Below are 15,042 nucleotides of genomic sequence, written 5' to 3'. Positions count from 1 at the left end.
CAGAAGTAGGGAATAATGAAGCTAATATTTTTGAAACACAAAGAAATTAAGCAGAGGAAGAAATAATGTAACTTGAAAAAGGAGATAAAATAAAAAAATTAAAGGAAAAGTCAGGAAACATTGGACTGAGGGCCAGGTGATTAATTATTGAATTATTTCTTTAGAAAGAGTGTGATCAAGTAGGAGATGGTCAATAAAGGAGTAATAGAAGAAAACATCAAAGAATAGCAAAAAAAAAATTATTTATCCTTTAGTTGATGGGTGGGATTAACAAACAAAAGTACCAATCTGAACATACACTAATGAGATTTCTTTACTTTAAAGATAAACTAAAATAATAATAATAATAATAATAATACGAAACCCCATAGAGGGAACAAGCAAAGAAAAGACCGATTTAATTCATATAGCTGATATGGTAATACAACCTTGGATGATGTGAAGCTTTAATTATAGACTTTTCAATCACTTGATTTCTATACTCCCAAAAATATCTTTCCTTTATGACATTTATTAAAAAGAAAACAAGATACTTGTGGTCATAAAGAATTAGTCATTTCTGAGAAATTATTCAGATAATGAACAATCTTCAATTATAAGAAATAATGAAGATGATTCTTACAGGTTTTTACAAAAGAAGAAACAAAGGTGTGTGTATATATATATATATATATATATATATATATAATATTATTTTACCTATGTGACATTCAAACCAGGTAACATTGCATTTTAGTGATAGAAGCCAGGATAGTGGATGTCACTGTAGGAGAAGTGACAGGAGAGCACACAAGAAGTGCTTCTGGGGTGTGATTATTGATCAGGGTGCTTGTTACAAGGATATTTTCTCTTTGAACAAATTCATTAAGCTGTAAATTATGATTTGTGTAGTTTTCAGTATGTATGCCATATATCAATTATAAAACGATGGAAAAATTGAATGTGATACGAAGTGAAAAGGAGTGAACTACAGGTATATAAAACAGTATATTTATAGTATGAATGAATCTCCCAATATATTATTAGATCAATAAAGCAAGTGATTATAATATGTGGTGGACTTTATATACTTTTTAAAAAACATTCAAAAATACTATCTATTGTTTACAGATAAATAAGTATAAAGTAAAATCATGAAGCAATGATAACTATCAAATTCAGGAATGTAGACACATCTGGAAGAAGAGAGGAAAACTAAGCAACAGTATTCAGGAACATTCAAAATAATTCGTAATATAATACTTTATGTCCTAAGGTGTTCAATGATCTATTTAGCTGTCCATTCCATGTAATCCTTTTATTTGTATGAAGGAATATTTTAGTATTATTTTATCACATTTTAAGATAAAGAAAAACAAAATATATTCCATCAGACAAGTACTAGATAACAATGGCAGACCTTAATTGAGATGCATAACATCAAAAGGAGGTCCAAAAAATTATGACATTAAAATAAATCTGAACAGAAAATTCCTGATTATTTCACTAAACCTGGACAGTTTAAACATTTGAAAGCAATCTTATTATTTAAAAGCAAGTTCATACTTGTATATCAAACCAAGATTCAACATTAAAATTAGGGGTAGATCCAGTTCAAAATAAAGAAAAACTAACATAACTTTTGACAAAACTCGTCTTTGTCAAAAGGCTGAATGAATTGTATTAAGGTAGCAGTGAATTGGTCACATCAAGAATTGTTCCACCATACCAAGGATAAACACTTACTGGGAAGTCATCATGTGACTATTAATCCAATCCTTAAGTTTTACGATGTAGTACAAATGAACCTGCCACAACATCATCTACCTGTAAATATTTCCCTGAGTCTTTTTGAGACTTCATGTCTGCACTTATAAAACTGACACTAAAAAACATTTACCACATGGGCACGTAATGATGATTAACTAGCAAAGAACACAAACACTGAAGTTTCGTAAGTTTAAAAATGCCACATGAATGCTAAAGAATATTTAAAATATTTGTTGACTGGAGGAGTTTTTTCACATTTATTTAACATTATACAATTAATCCCAAGAGAAGTTTACTTGCTTTTGTGCTTGTTTTTGCTTCTTTAGCTTGTTATTGTTGCTGTCAGTAGCAATGCCAGATAAAACAAGAAATAGTTCTTGATTCAAGATAGGAACAATGAATTCGTCTTTCCCTTACAGAGTTTAGATGGAATTCAATCTTCTATGACAAATGGTGGAAAAGGATTACAAAGATTTCTTGACCTTCCCCAATCTCCTTTTTTTTGGTTTTAATTAGAACAGTGCATGTTTATAGAAAAATCATCCACACACTAGAGTTCCCATTTACTTTGCCTCACACACACAGTTTCCTCATTATTAACATTTTGCATTAGTGTGGTACCTTTGTTGCAATTGATGGAACAATATTATAATTGCACTACTAACTATAGTCTGCAATTTACATTGTTTAACCCTTTGCATTCTACAATTCTATAGGTTCAAACTCACCACTACTGTAGGAAGAATGCCAGACTAAGTGGATTATTAATATGATTTGGAATGGCAAATATTTTCCTTTTGTGTTCAAACAAACTGACATTCTTTGAAATATGACCTTCAACCTGCGTTCTTGGGGGTTGTGCAGTAATTTCGATAGACCTGAGGCAAATGACATCTCATAGTTAGGGAGCTATCTTGACGATTATCCCCTCCATTGGTGGTTTCAGCTATGATTTACTATGTAACAGTCTGCCACCTCCAATTGCCCAATTCTATATGTTAATTGTTATAACCTTGATAGCTTCCACCTTCAGAAACAATAAGAATGATATTAGATAAGAAGTCAGTAAATAAAATGAAAGGGATTTTTGAAACTTTTCTTGGCATAACATGCTTTAAGTTCTCCATTACCTTCTGACTATTAAAATGTTACACAAAACGGCAGGCTAAATAAGATGGATTTCCAAGGAGCTAGGCTATAAACTCCTTGACATATTATTTGATGAAGGTAAATAGTGTCATTTTCTACTTTATTAACTTCATGTTATATGGTGTCTGATCTTAAGAAATTTATTATATTTGGAAGAGAGAAAACTTAAGCTGTTCAAACCCCTCTATCCATAATTTACTGTGCCTCCCGTTACTATGCATCTCAAGCTCTGATCTGCTAATGTTATCTAGTATTTGGATAATGGAATACATTTGGTTTTTCTTTATCCAAAAATGTGACAAAACAAGAATAAGAGCTGCCTTCTGAAAGGGCAACGAGGTTTATGAATTATCAAACAGGCAAATCAAATTTTCTTTTTTTTTTGGTAAACGATTCATTTCCATTTAAAAGATCATCATTATCCTAGTTCTGCAATAGTTTTTCTTCTTTGGTAACTTCAGCCATTTCCACACGTGTGAATATGACCTTGATATTGTTAATCCTGGCTGTGCTTTGACTCAACTTTATCTTCATTTCCTCTCAAGCAGCCTGAGTAAGTAGACTGTGATTAACCGGGCAGCAGAACAATTTTCAGCTTATGTTTTCTTGAGCTTAAGCAGTTGATTTGCCTGTTAAGTCTCTGAGAATTATTAAACAGGATGCTCATTAATCTTAGTGAAAATGTGCAGCAATTTTTGTTAATAAGGACACTGAGTTTATATTTTCTACAAGGAAAGATAATTTCTTTAGTTCATCGGTTCTCACTATTTATTTTTTCTGCAACAACACACTTGGCAGATGATGATCTCATGACAAATATGCTCCAATAGATTTACAAAGAAGGACATTCAATCTCCCACTGAAGCTCACTCTTTCCTGCTCATTCATAAATGTGCAGCTAATTGCCAGTGAAAAATAGTACTAATGTGTGTAGGGATAATGATGAAAAATTTTATTTTTAATATTATTTACAAAGTAAATCAATACTTTAAATTATCAGTATCATATTTGGCGGCATTCCTATTACTAGTGTGGCATGCCCATGTCCTAACCCTATAGTCAAGAGTTGCAGCTGTAGGTGATGTCACATGTTGTAGATCTGAATTTGACACTGACATCCCAGGGACATGTGATATGGCTATATTTGCATACCTTTTTATAGAATATTCTTGGATGGAATTGTAATGGTTCATGTTAGGAAGAAGAAAAAAAGAAAAATCCAGTTCCTAGATTTCCTGGTGACAACAGTAAAGAAATGAATGCAAAGAAAACAGATTTATAATGCTTTCATTTTTTCTTACAATAAGACTTTCAATTTCCAAGATGAAATAATGGGATTTTACCTACCTAGAGGAATATAAGCATGCTTTGGAGTTGGCTACTAAAATACAACAAACAGAAACAGCTAAAAAAAAATGTTTCCTTGTTACAACGAAATCCTGGTTGTGGTAAGGCATAGTCTGAGCACAGACTACTGTCTTTCCCTGTGACCCACAAATAAACCCTGTGCTAACTGTGTTAGTTTGTCTTCTAGGATGGATGATAAATGTGGGCTGACACTCTTCTCTGGTGTGCCTAGAAATATATAACAACTTCCAGCACATTCTTTTCCCTTTTGTTTCCAGCATATGCAACCATTCACTGAAGACAGTCTGGCTCAAGCATGTCCGTTTAATGATACCCAGATCGCTTTTGCAGGTATCTCTGTTCCTGGAGGAGAGGGAGGGAGGTCCCTCTATTACAGCACAAACTGCAAAGCTGCTCCCAGCTTAGCTCACTGGCCATGGGGGACTGACACCCACTAGTGAAGCTGACCATTTTCCTTTTCAATGTGAGTAAAATGCTTTTCTGTCTAGTCCCCCTGTGAGTTGTGTTTTTGGTAAAGCATAGAGTGAGGTGGAATTCCAGGACTTCTCTTACTGGCAGCAGGCACTGCTATGTTCTTTCTACTCTCCGTGCACTAAGAACTCTGCCCTGGAGGTGATAACAGTTGTCTCTCTTCCTGACCAACTGTTTAGCATAGCAACCTTGGTACCTCGTTTGACAGTCCAACACTGATTATTAGAGACATTATCTCCTTGAAATTGTATTCCAGGCGAAGTCTACTTCTAAATGTTTTTCTGAAAAATCTAGGTGCCATGTTTCATTAAAGTTCTTTGACATTCTTCACTATGACAGGTAACAATAAGATGGAAGGAAAGGCCATTTAAAGTGAACCTTTGTATTCTATTATAAACACAAAGACAAATGTGAACCAGAGATAGGAGAGAAAGAATTTTTAATATCAGACCCATTGACTTCATGAACTCATAAAACCTGTGAGCAAAATCATGTACATATGTAAGTCTTTTTGGTGAGAGAGTCCATATCATTCCAGTTTCTCAAGTAGGGTTCACAATCTACAAAAACTTTTTAGGACCAAATATCATCCTAGTATTGATCCATTTTAAGAGACTGGTGGAACAGCAATTTCCAGTCTGGGGAATGGGAAGGATGTAGTTTGCCAAAATAAATAATTTCCCAGTCATCCTGACTGCATTCTCCATGAATTTTCTCTATAGTTGAACGAAGTTGGACACAACACAATTACCAACTCAGTGCAGTATTAAATACAAACAATTTTAGATTGAACCATTTTTTTTGAGCTTTTCTACTGTTTTACCTCTCCATCAAATTAGACAAAGGTTGGCAAGCTATGGCCTTTGGGCCAAATCTAGCTTGCATTCTATTTTTGCTGAGTCTGCCAGTCAAGAATATTTTTCACATTTTTAAAGAAAAATTTGTGACAGAAACCATTTGTGGTTTCTAAAACCTAAGATATATATCTATATGTTTTCATTTGTAGGAAAAGTTTAACAACTCATGTGTTAAACAATTCATTAAATCATTCGGAGTCACATAATATTTATTGAGGGCTACCAAGTGCCAAGTGATACCCTAGTGCTAATCATACATCATCAGTCAGCAACAATGACCAAATCCTTGCATTCATGAATCACACATCTATTTTTTAGGGCACAAAATAAATAAGGTAAGAGAATAAATTACATAGTATGTTAGAAAGTAATTGATGCTATGGGGAAAATTAGAACATCCTTCTTTGTAAATATATGAGAATTTAGGAGTGCTGAGGGGTAGGTGAATGCACTTTTGAATCTGACCAGATTCAGTTTTTATATTTTATATTTATCTGAGAATGGTCACTCCCACCCCTTGAAGTTCAGTGTTTGATATTCCAATATAGCAATATGCATCTCTTAATTAAAATAATTTTCTAGAACCACAAATGAGGACAGCATGGGAACAGGAAGCCATTTTGACTCAGATTAAAGAAAAATAGACTGAAATGTTTGCCCCCTTAGTATTAAAAGGAGATTTAAAAAAAGATAAACTTCAAAGCACCAACCTGAATGATTGTCATGGTCTTTGAAGAAACTTCGAGATAGCACAATAGTTTCACCTTACATATTCCATAGCTTTGCAGCTACTACAAAGCTTTACTTAGCTAATTGAGTGAGTAAAAGTAGGGAGATAAGTTTTATGTATATGTGTAATTAAATGCCAAGGCCCTGAGATTTTATGAATTAGATTGGCTGTGACTAGTGGCAAGTTACAAAGAGATCACAAAATAGAGTTAATCAATTCAAGCTGGAGACATACCAGCTTTTTAAAAAGAGAATTAACAAAGATGGACTGAAGAGCTCACTGTTATAATTTTTCTAATTTTCTTTTCTACGTTTAGGAAAACTATTTTTAAATGAATGAACAATTTACGTATGAAAGGTGGCAAAATTAAGTATTTCTCATGAAGGGACTTAAATACAGTGGCAGTACAATTTATGAACTGAATCATGCTGCATCGCTGTTCACATTCAGATCATTGCTTGGTGTCCCGCATAGCATTTTCACGTACTAACTGGCAAGTATTTGGAACTCTGATGATTTGATGTGGGAAAGAATATTCTAATTAAAATACACATTTGGTCAATAGAAGTGTTAAATAGGATTATGGATAATATGTCCTGTTTGTTTATATGTGTTTTCCAAATATCATATAATGAATGAGCACTTGTTTATTTTATTTACAGAGAAAAACACAAGCCTTTAAAAGATATTATAATTGAAAGCTCTCACTTATTTTTCCATGTATTTTTTTTTCTAGGCTCAACAGAAATATCAAGAAAAGAATAAAAATACCATTTTCTACCATGACACAGGAGGAGTGCTGCCATACCATTGGCTATACATTTCAAAGTGTATCTGAAATGCTTCTATCATTAATATATTCAAAATTGTCCAGATGAGAATATATTCTTTATTTTTATACTTTATACTTTATTTTTGAAATAAAGTACCAAATATACAGCAAGGTATTAAAATTAAATAAAAGGAAAAGGTGAAACAAATTATTTTAGGTAATGTATATTTGATTTCCCAACCTGGCAAGTAAGCATTTAGTTGAATCTGTAAAATGTCTTCTTGGGTAAAAGAAACTCCTGGCATTTTTCAACGAAATGTGCTACATTTATGCTTTGGATCTAAAATGGGGCAGGCAAGAGGACAAATAGACACAAGTCTGAAAGAACAGGAAATAAGAAAAAAAAAACTAATACCTAATCAGCCTTGCGCCCTATAGATATGAGATGAAATTGTTATAAAATGCTTTTGTTATGCTACAGAAGATGGTGGGGGAAAATACAGTTTCTATTCAGGTTGCATAATCATTTTCTGTTAAATATTTAGAAGTCCTGCTTTCTTCCACAGCACAACAATTACACAGCAGAGCATAATTATTTTACAGTCAATTGAGTACACCAAATGGGCATATTTATGAAACCTGATTTATACTTCGTACTTGCAACACTACGTGAAGTGTTCCTTTACCTCCCGCCAACCTGCAGCCAGTAAAGCTGTCAGGACTCTTTGCTTGGGCCCTAAAGCAAAATAATTTAAGTTTGAGCAATCCTTTTGAAATGTTGGTACTGCACTTAGCTTTTTCCTATCAAGTGTACTGCAAAGAGTAAAGGCAAAGCAAGCAATGTGGTATCTGTGGAGAGGCTCCATAAAAGTTTTATGACTTTAGTTCATGCCCTGATTCTTGCTGTGGTGAGCAAGTACATTTTTCATTAGCCTATCCCACAAAGCAACGAGACTGTCTACATTTAAGTAATGACCTTCTCCATGTAAACTCAAACTTGTTTTCCTTATACTTCAGTGCCCAATAATTATTTATGAAGCTTTGCATAATTACCCAAGGTAGTACAGGAGTTTGATCACATCATGACCTTCATAAGAACTTCGGTGAACATGTTATTTTCAGGTTTTTGAAGATAAGCCCCACCTCTGTGTCTCTTCCTCACACATTTAAAAATGTTCAGAGGCTTCATCTGTTTCCCTTGATGGCATTTTAGTATCATCAGTGAATTTGACATGACATCTGTAAAACATGTAAATCAGAGATTTCTCTTTTAGATGCAAAAGAATTTCAGGCTGATGTTTTGAAAGGTTATTTCAGAAAAGCCACAGAAGTACACAATATGTGATTTTGTTGAATTTGCTAATTAACTACGTGGAGTATAAATGTTTTTTTTTCTTATTAAGTGCTTCATTTTAGTCTATTGTGTAAGATGATAAAGTCTCCTGATTTCACTCAGGGCCGAAGGAAGTGAAATACCTACTTGAAATTAATGAAAGCAATGTGTGGTCTCTGGTCTGTGTGTAATTCTTTATCTTCAGGGTCTGAGCATAGCTTAATATGGGGACTATGAAACAAGATTCTTCTAACTATTCTTGACTTCCAAATGAAAAAAAGATGATCTGCTCCTTTCATAATACCTGTGCACAGGGGCTCATGTTGATAGCCTCCAAGCACCGTAAACTAACACATTAGGGCAAACAGATGTTTTCTCTATTAATGGTATCAACCCTCTGGCTGCCGGCCAAATTAAGTCTGGGGAGTAATTTCAACTGGCCTGCCTGTTAATGGGAAAACTGACTAAACGGTCTCTCTCGCTAATCCTCCCATCCTGCCAATGATGTTTCTTCCAGGGTGTGATTCATGCAACAGCAGGAGGAGAAAAGATAATTTCAAGGATTTAATTATTTTTGGTTTAAATTTTATTCAGTTACCTGTTTCAAATATAAAATTCATAGCATTCAAAGATACAAAGATCAAAACCAAATATGATATGGAGAATTAGAGAAAACATAGAAATAAATTTTCTTAAACACTGAACTCATCTGTGTTATCTAATTAAATCTTTATTTAACGAACCCCAGTCCCTGTGAGAGTATGAAACTAGGCTGTAGACTGGCTACTGGAAAATAAAGAAATGGAAGTAACTTTTGCTAAAAATAGATAGAATCATGATCATCTCATGTATTGCTTAGGCATTGGATATTGTTTTTTCTCAGATAGAAATGCCTTAGTTCATTTTAATCTTCCCTTTAGCAATGACTCTTGAATTATATGAATGCAATATTTATGTTGACTTTGTGTTCTTAATCTAATATAAATGAATCCAAATAACACAAAGAAAAGCTTTAATTCACAACAACATTCTTTTTATAGGTTTGAAGACTTCAACCGAATTTAGTAATATTTGTTTTCTTTAGTTTATTCATGGACACTTATGACAAATGCACATATGTGCAGAATCCCCTTTGGTTCTTACACATTAGTCATTTCTTTGCCTCCAAATCTTTTTATTTCTATTAATAAAAATAGATTAGCTATAAACAGTGAGAAATTGAAATCCAGGAAGATACAGTCTTATAAATGGATACACAGTTCTCCTGAACTGAGGATGTCTGTACTTTAGAAAAATATATTTCTAAATTTAATATATTTCTGTGGGTGTGAACTGATTGTAAGTAGGACCTTTTGATGAGGATGCTTCAGATAATGTGTGACCCAACTGAATCAGAATGGATCTTAACTCTATTACTGGATTCCCTCCAAATTCAAATAGACAGAAAGAAAGCTACAGGAAGCAAGAGGCTGGAAATTTACAGAACCTGTAAGAGAAGAGAGAAACCAGAAGAAGCCACCATGTGCCTTTGCAATGTGATAGAGGAACCAAGTATCACCAAACCTCAGAATTCCATAGCCTTTGGGAAGAGATCAATATCTTGATGATGCCCTAATATGGACATTTTCCCAGCCTCAAAACTGTGACAAATAAATTTTCATTGTTTAACTTGACCCATTTCATGCTATTTGCTTCAGCAGCCTAGAAAACTGAAGTACCTGAACCAGAAGGTAACTGGTTTTGACCAGAGAAAATGGCATCTTCATTCAATTAAACTTAATATTGATATTTCTTGCCCTGGGCTTGAGACTGCATTTTTTTTTGGAATGGCAAGGAAATGTTTTTTAAGATATCTAGCTTTGAGATTATTTCCATTTTGTTCCATTGGACGTTTTGAATGAATTATTTACTACCCAGTTGCAGTGTAATGAATGGTAATGAATGCACGTAGAGTTTGGAGCAAGTAGACACAACTGTAAATCTTGTGTTGGTAACCTACTAACTGTTCATTCACCAAACAAATGCATAGCCAAACTCGTTTAGCAATTTCATTAAAATGTTTAAATATGTTTTAGGTTCTCTGTTCAATTCTTGATACACCTTGATGAAAAAACTGCATGTGCCTTCCCCTCTAAGAGCTTATAGTCAGTGGAGACAATGGACATTAAACTGGCAAACAAGCAAATAAATATAACTAAATATTGCCACTTATGTGATGAAGATGAAGAAAGTAATGGTAAGATAGAAAAGAATAGGATTTAGGGTTTATGGCACATCATCTAATATTGGTAGATAAGTTAGTGCTTTTCTGAAGAAGGGGCATTTAAACCTAGACCTTCAGGGTAATGGGGTAACCATCTGAAAACTTGAAAAAATGCCAATTGAGACAATGGCGGTATCTGAAAATCTCATGACAAGAAACAACTGGGTGCGTCAAAAATCAAAAGAAGGAAAACATATAATTTTTTAAGCAAAATTTTAAACCACCTAGAAATCTCAGAAGAGTAAAGTGTAGTATCATCTACTACATATACTTGTTTTGGGAATAATGATATCTAATATTTATTGAGCAGCTACTATTTATCAGATACTGTTTGAAGCACTTGTTCAGAAATTTTCCACTTAAGTATTTTCTTCTCATTTTTTTCTGAGAGAAATAGGTTCATTTAGGTCTTACATCAAGCTATTCTCACAACTATCTCCACTTTTTTAAGGTGAAGAGAAGAAACTGAGATTTTTGGTAGATAACACATAAAGGAAGGTTAGAGCTAAATTTGAACCCAACGATCTGACTCCAGAGCTTATTCTCTTAGCAATTACACTGCACTCCTGGAGTGGTATGATGTAGAAAGAGTCTAAGACATAATGGTTGCTCTTTTATTCTGATATTATTTACCCCATATTCTTGTTTTGTGTCTAGTAATTAGCAATTTACACATCCTATTTATAATGTGTATATTATGTAATATACATATACACTATTTCTATCAACTTGATCCATTGTTGACCTCTCCTCCATGTATAGAGTTATATTCACAATCCATCTTCCAAATCTGAATAATTTTGAAAGTGGAATTACTTAATGACATGGGGAGAACAAGTGTTACACAAGATTGTCCTGGCCAAACTTGGACAAAATATTGTCATACATTAAATGTCCTGATTTTGCCACCATTGAAGTCATTCTTTTAGATTATATAACAGAGGTAGTACTGCTTTGTGAATTTTTCAAGCCAGAAGGCAATTTAGAGGTCATCAACTTCAATTTCTTGTATTGAATATAATTTAATTTTAAGGCCCAGAGAGTTGAATTTAACTTGCCTAAGAAAAGAGCTGTTTACTACTGGAGCTAGACTAGCAAGTTGGTGAGGTTTTAGTATTACAGGCTACTTTAAAGGTAAATATTTCTCTCTTTTGCTGGTACTAAATGGAATGCCTAGAACCTATACACTGGCAGGTAGAATTTTTTTATTTTGCTTTTTGTTTTAATTAATGTCCTGCATCATAGAACTGTCCAGGACTTACAGCCAGTCCTGTGAGCATTTCAGAGAAGGATGAGGGGGCATTTTCAGTGGAATTGGAATCAGCATGACCTAGACATGGGTTGTCAGCTTTGCTCTTTCCATTAATTATAAAATGGCGATAGGTCAGTCAGTTATTCATCACAAGTTTCAGTTTCCTCACATCATTAGAGAGGAGGTGAAAAATTGCCTTTCATATCCTTTTCTGCCTTAAATTTTATGAGAACAACAGCTTGTGTTCAGGGAAGGATGACTGGGTAAAGAGAGAAGAAAAGATAACATAGATTTCAATTTTGCCAAGGGGTACTCTTGAGTCTAGAGCATGTTTAGTCCCATAGTTCTTGAGCTGGATTAGAGAGCAGGTAGATAGAGTTATTGATTAGGGCACGAGTGATTATCTAGTAAATTATGCATGACTGAGTTTAACTAGACCAACAGCATACTTTTGGACTGTTGCCCACAAGATGAACTCACACTGACAACGCATTTTCTTGAATCATGTGGGATCACTCAAGGTTTTACAAATGGACAATAATGGTGATTAAAAAAATCTATATACTAAAATAAAGGGCAACTAAAGGACTGGAAAACAAGGACTAATGTTAGGAAAAAAAATGAAGATATTAATGTCCTAAGACTTATAGCTGTCCCTATTTTTCTGCATAATATAGAAGCAATTGTCAAATGTTTGAACTGTTAATATTTGGTGATAATAGTGAAAGATGTACAGGAAAACTTTTTGGTACTCAGTTTTAGAATCAAATAGATAGGTTTGAAATCTCAAGTCTGTAACATAATAGTTATGTAATATTTTGTTTGCCTTATTATTTCATTTGTTAGGTAAGGCAGCCAATATTATTTGACTTGGAGTTGTAGTAAGAATCAAATGAGAAAGTTCATAGAATGCACACTTACCCATATTGAGCTTCAGCTACACTGGCTTTTTTTCCATTTTTTTATTGCATCACAATTTCTTCCTCCAGAGCCTGTGGAATCTACTGTAGATTTGCTCATTGAATCCTACTTCTCTAACTGGTAGCTTTACTTTCTTTAAATTGGGCACTAAGAATCTAGATTCTAGATTGGGATCCAATTCATCTAGGATTCTGTATGATATTTGCTTCCACTAAATAGACACACTCATATGAGACTGGGAAGACAAAAGTTAACATTGACAGACAAAAGCTCATTGTTGTGGTTATTGTTTTGAGAAATATAGGCAGGGAGGCCTTTTATTTTTGCAATATCTGTTGAGAAGATTCTAGTATCCAAAACTTTGCTTTTCATGCCTTTCAAAGAGAAGGTGGTAGCATCAGTGAAGTCTCTGGTGGTAGTGTTGTGCATATTTGCTGGTTGGTGGCTAACTTTGGTCATTTAAATACAAGCTAATTACCTGAACTTCCTGGATATTCTTCAAGGTAACTAAAAGGCTGTAATAAATATTCTTCTGTTTAAAACCACTAGAGCAGAATCTTTTTTTCTACAACTAATGACCTTCATTAATAGAAAGCTTTTGAACATTGAAAGGAGAGAGCCTTATTAAAGCCTCTTAATGTAATAAAAATACATTCATTTATGTATTCATTAAAAATAATTATCAAACACAAGACACTAGATTAGATTCTACACATACATTGATGAATTAAAAAAAAATAATAGTCCTGCCTTTATATAAGTTAAAATCTACTGGAGGCAACAGATAATTAACAAGTAAACAAATAAATAAATATATACCCAACATAATCAGTGCTATGAAGAAAATGAATGGGATGCAGTGATATAATGAAAGAAGCCTACACAGGTGAGAAGTTTTCTTAATGATGAACAGGAGCCAGATAGTGAGAGTGTGGGAGGTGCATTTCTGTAAATCTGAAAGTCACAGTATCGTTGGTGTACTAAGATATCCTGATGAACTTTATAGCCAACAGTTAAGCCACAAATAACTTAAACAAATGAGTGGTTTGATAGGAATAAGCTGCAATTTGGCAGTAATTGATAGTCTGTTAATGAAATATAATTCTGATGACCAGGCAAACCCAAAAATAATAGCTTATTTCTGATAATAAGATACCTACCTAATTCTTTCCAGGTACAGTAAAGAATCTATTTTGTTTTTTTACATGAGAAAGGCGGATGGTGGTTACTTCTCAGCCACATTGTACCTTCTCCAATAAAACTACTTTTATTAGAAATTGGGAAATGCATCTATGGTGGTGGAATTCCTATTATCTCATATGAAAGAAGAATAAGATGAGGAAATAATATAATTATGAATAGCAAGATGGTCGTTCTAAGAAATGTAGAATAACCAAGCATTTGAATACAATCATAGAAGACAGTGATTGCTGAGTTCTCCGTTACTTTCCATACCCATACTAATTTCACAGATTAACGTTTCCTTGGCTACATTAATTTACCTTTCACACAGATTGTTTGGTTTACTAAAGCTGACAAACTGCTATATATAAAAAATGGACTGGCTTTTAACAATGGAGATTTATTAGCTCAGAAGTTTACATTTCTAAGGCCATGAAATGTCCAAATTATGGCATCAACACGATGATACCTTCCCCCGAAGATGGGCCACTGGCAAATTTGGTCTCTTCTGAAAGACATCAAGATACAAAGCCATGTCTGCTTGTTTTTCTCCCCTGGGTTTCATTGCTTCCAGCTTCTGGCTTCAGTGGCTTCTTCCCTCAGCTTCTCTAGGGCTTTTACTGTGAGATTCTCTGGCTTTTGTTCTCGCTTTTCTATGGCTTTTATCCTCTTAAAAAGAATGCCAGTAAGGGGATTAAGACCCATCTTGAATGAAGTGGATCACATCTCAATTGAAAGAGCCTAATTAAAAGGTCCCACCAACAATAGGTCTACACCCACAGGAATGGATTAACTTGAAAACTTACTTTTCTGGGTCCATAAAGCCTCCAAACTATCACACGGCCTACTACTCTTAAACTATAAAGTGATGCACTAAAGAATCAGTAGCTAATTCCTGGAGTTTTAATGAAAGAGACCTGTGAATTACACAGGAGAACAAACTGCATACTAGTCTATTGAAAGCAGTTGCTTATGCTGATCAAATGTTATCCTTT

General features: G+C 33.9%; 1 long non-coding RNA gene across 1 annotated transcript in view; it reads right to left on the bottom strand.

Annotated features, from left to right (window-relative positions):
* Positions 1-15,042, bottom strand: part of LOC143663654 (uncharacterized) — a 55,814-nt gene that overhangs the window by 25,564 nt on the left and 15,208 nt on the right. Inside the window, exon 2 of the long non-coding RNA XR_013166094.1 lies at positions 8,150-8,335. This is a non-coding gene — a long non-coding RNA (uncharacterized LOC143663654). The remainder of the gene's footprint in view (positions 1-8,149; positions 8,336-15,042) is intronic.

The sequence above is a fragment of the Tamandua tetradactyla genome, chromosome 19 (assembly GCF_023851605.1).
Source record: "Tamandua tetradactyla isolate mTamTet1 chromosome 19, mTamTet1.pri, whole genome shotgun sequence".
NCBI classification, from domain to species: domain Eukaryota; kingdom Metazoa; phylum Chordata; class Mammalia; order Pilosa; family Myrmecophagidae; genus Tamandua; species Tamandua tetradactyla.
The sequence above is the reverse complement of the archived record's forward strand: the minus strand, read 5'-3'. Positions and strand labels throughout refer to the sequence as shown.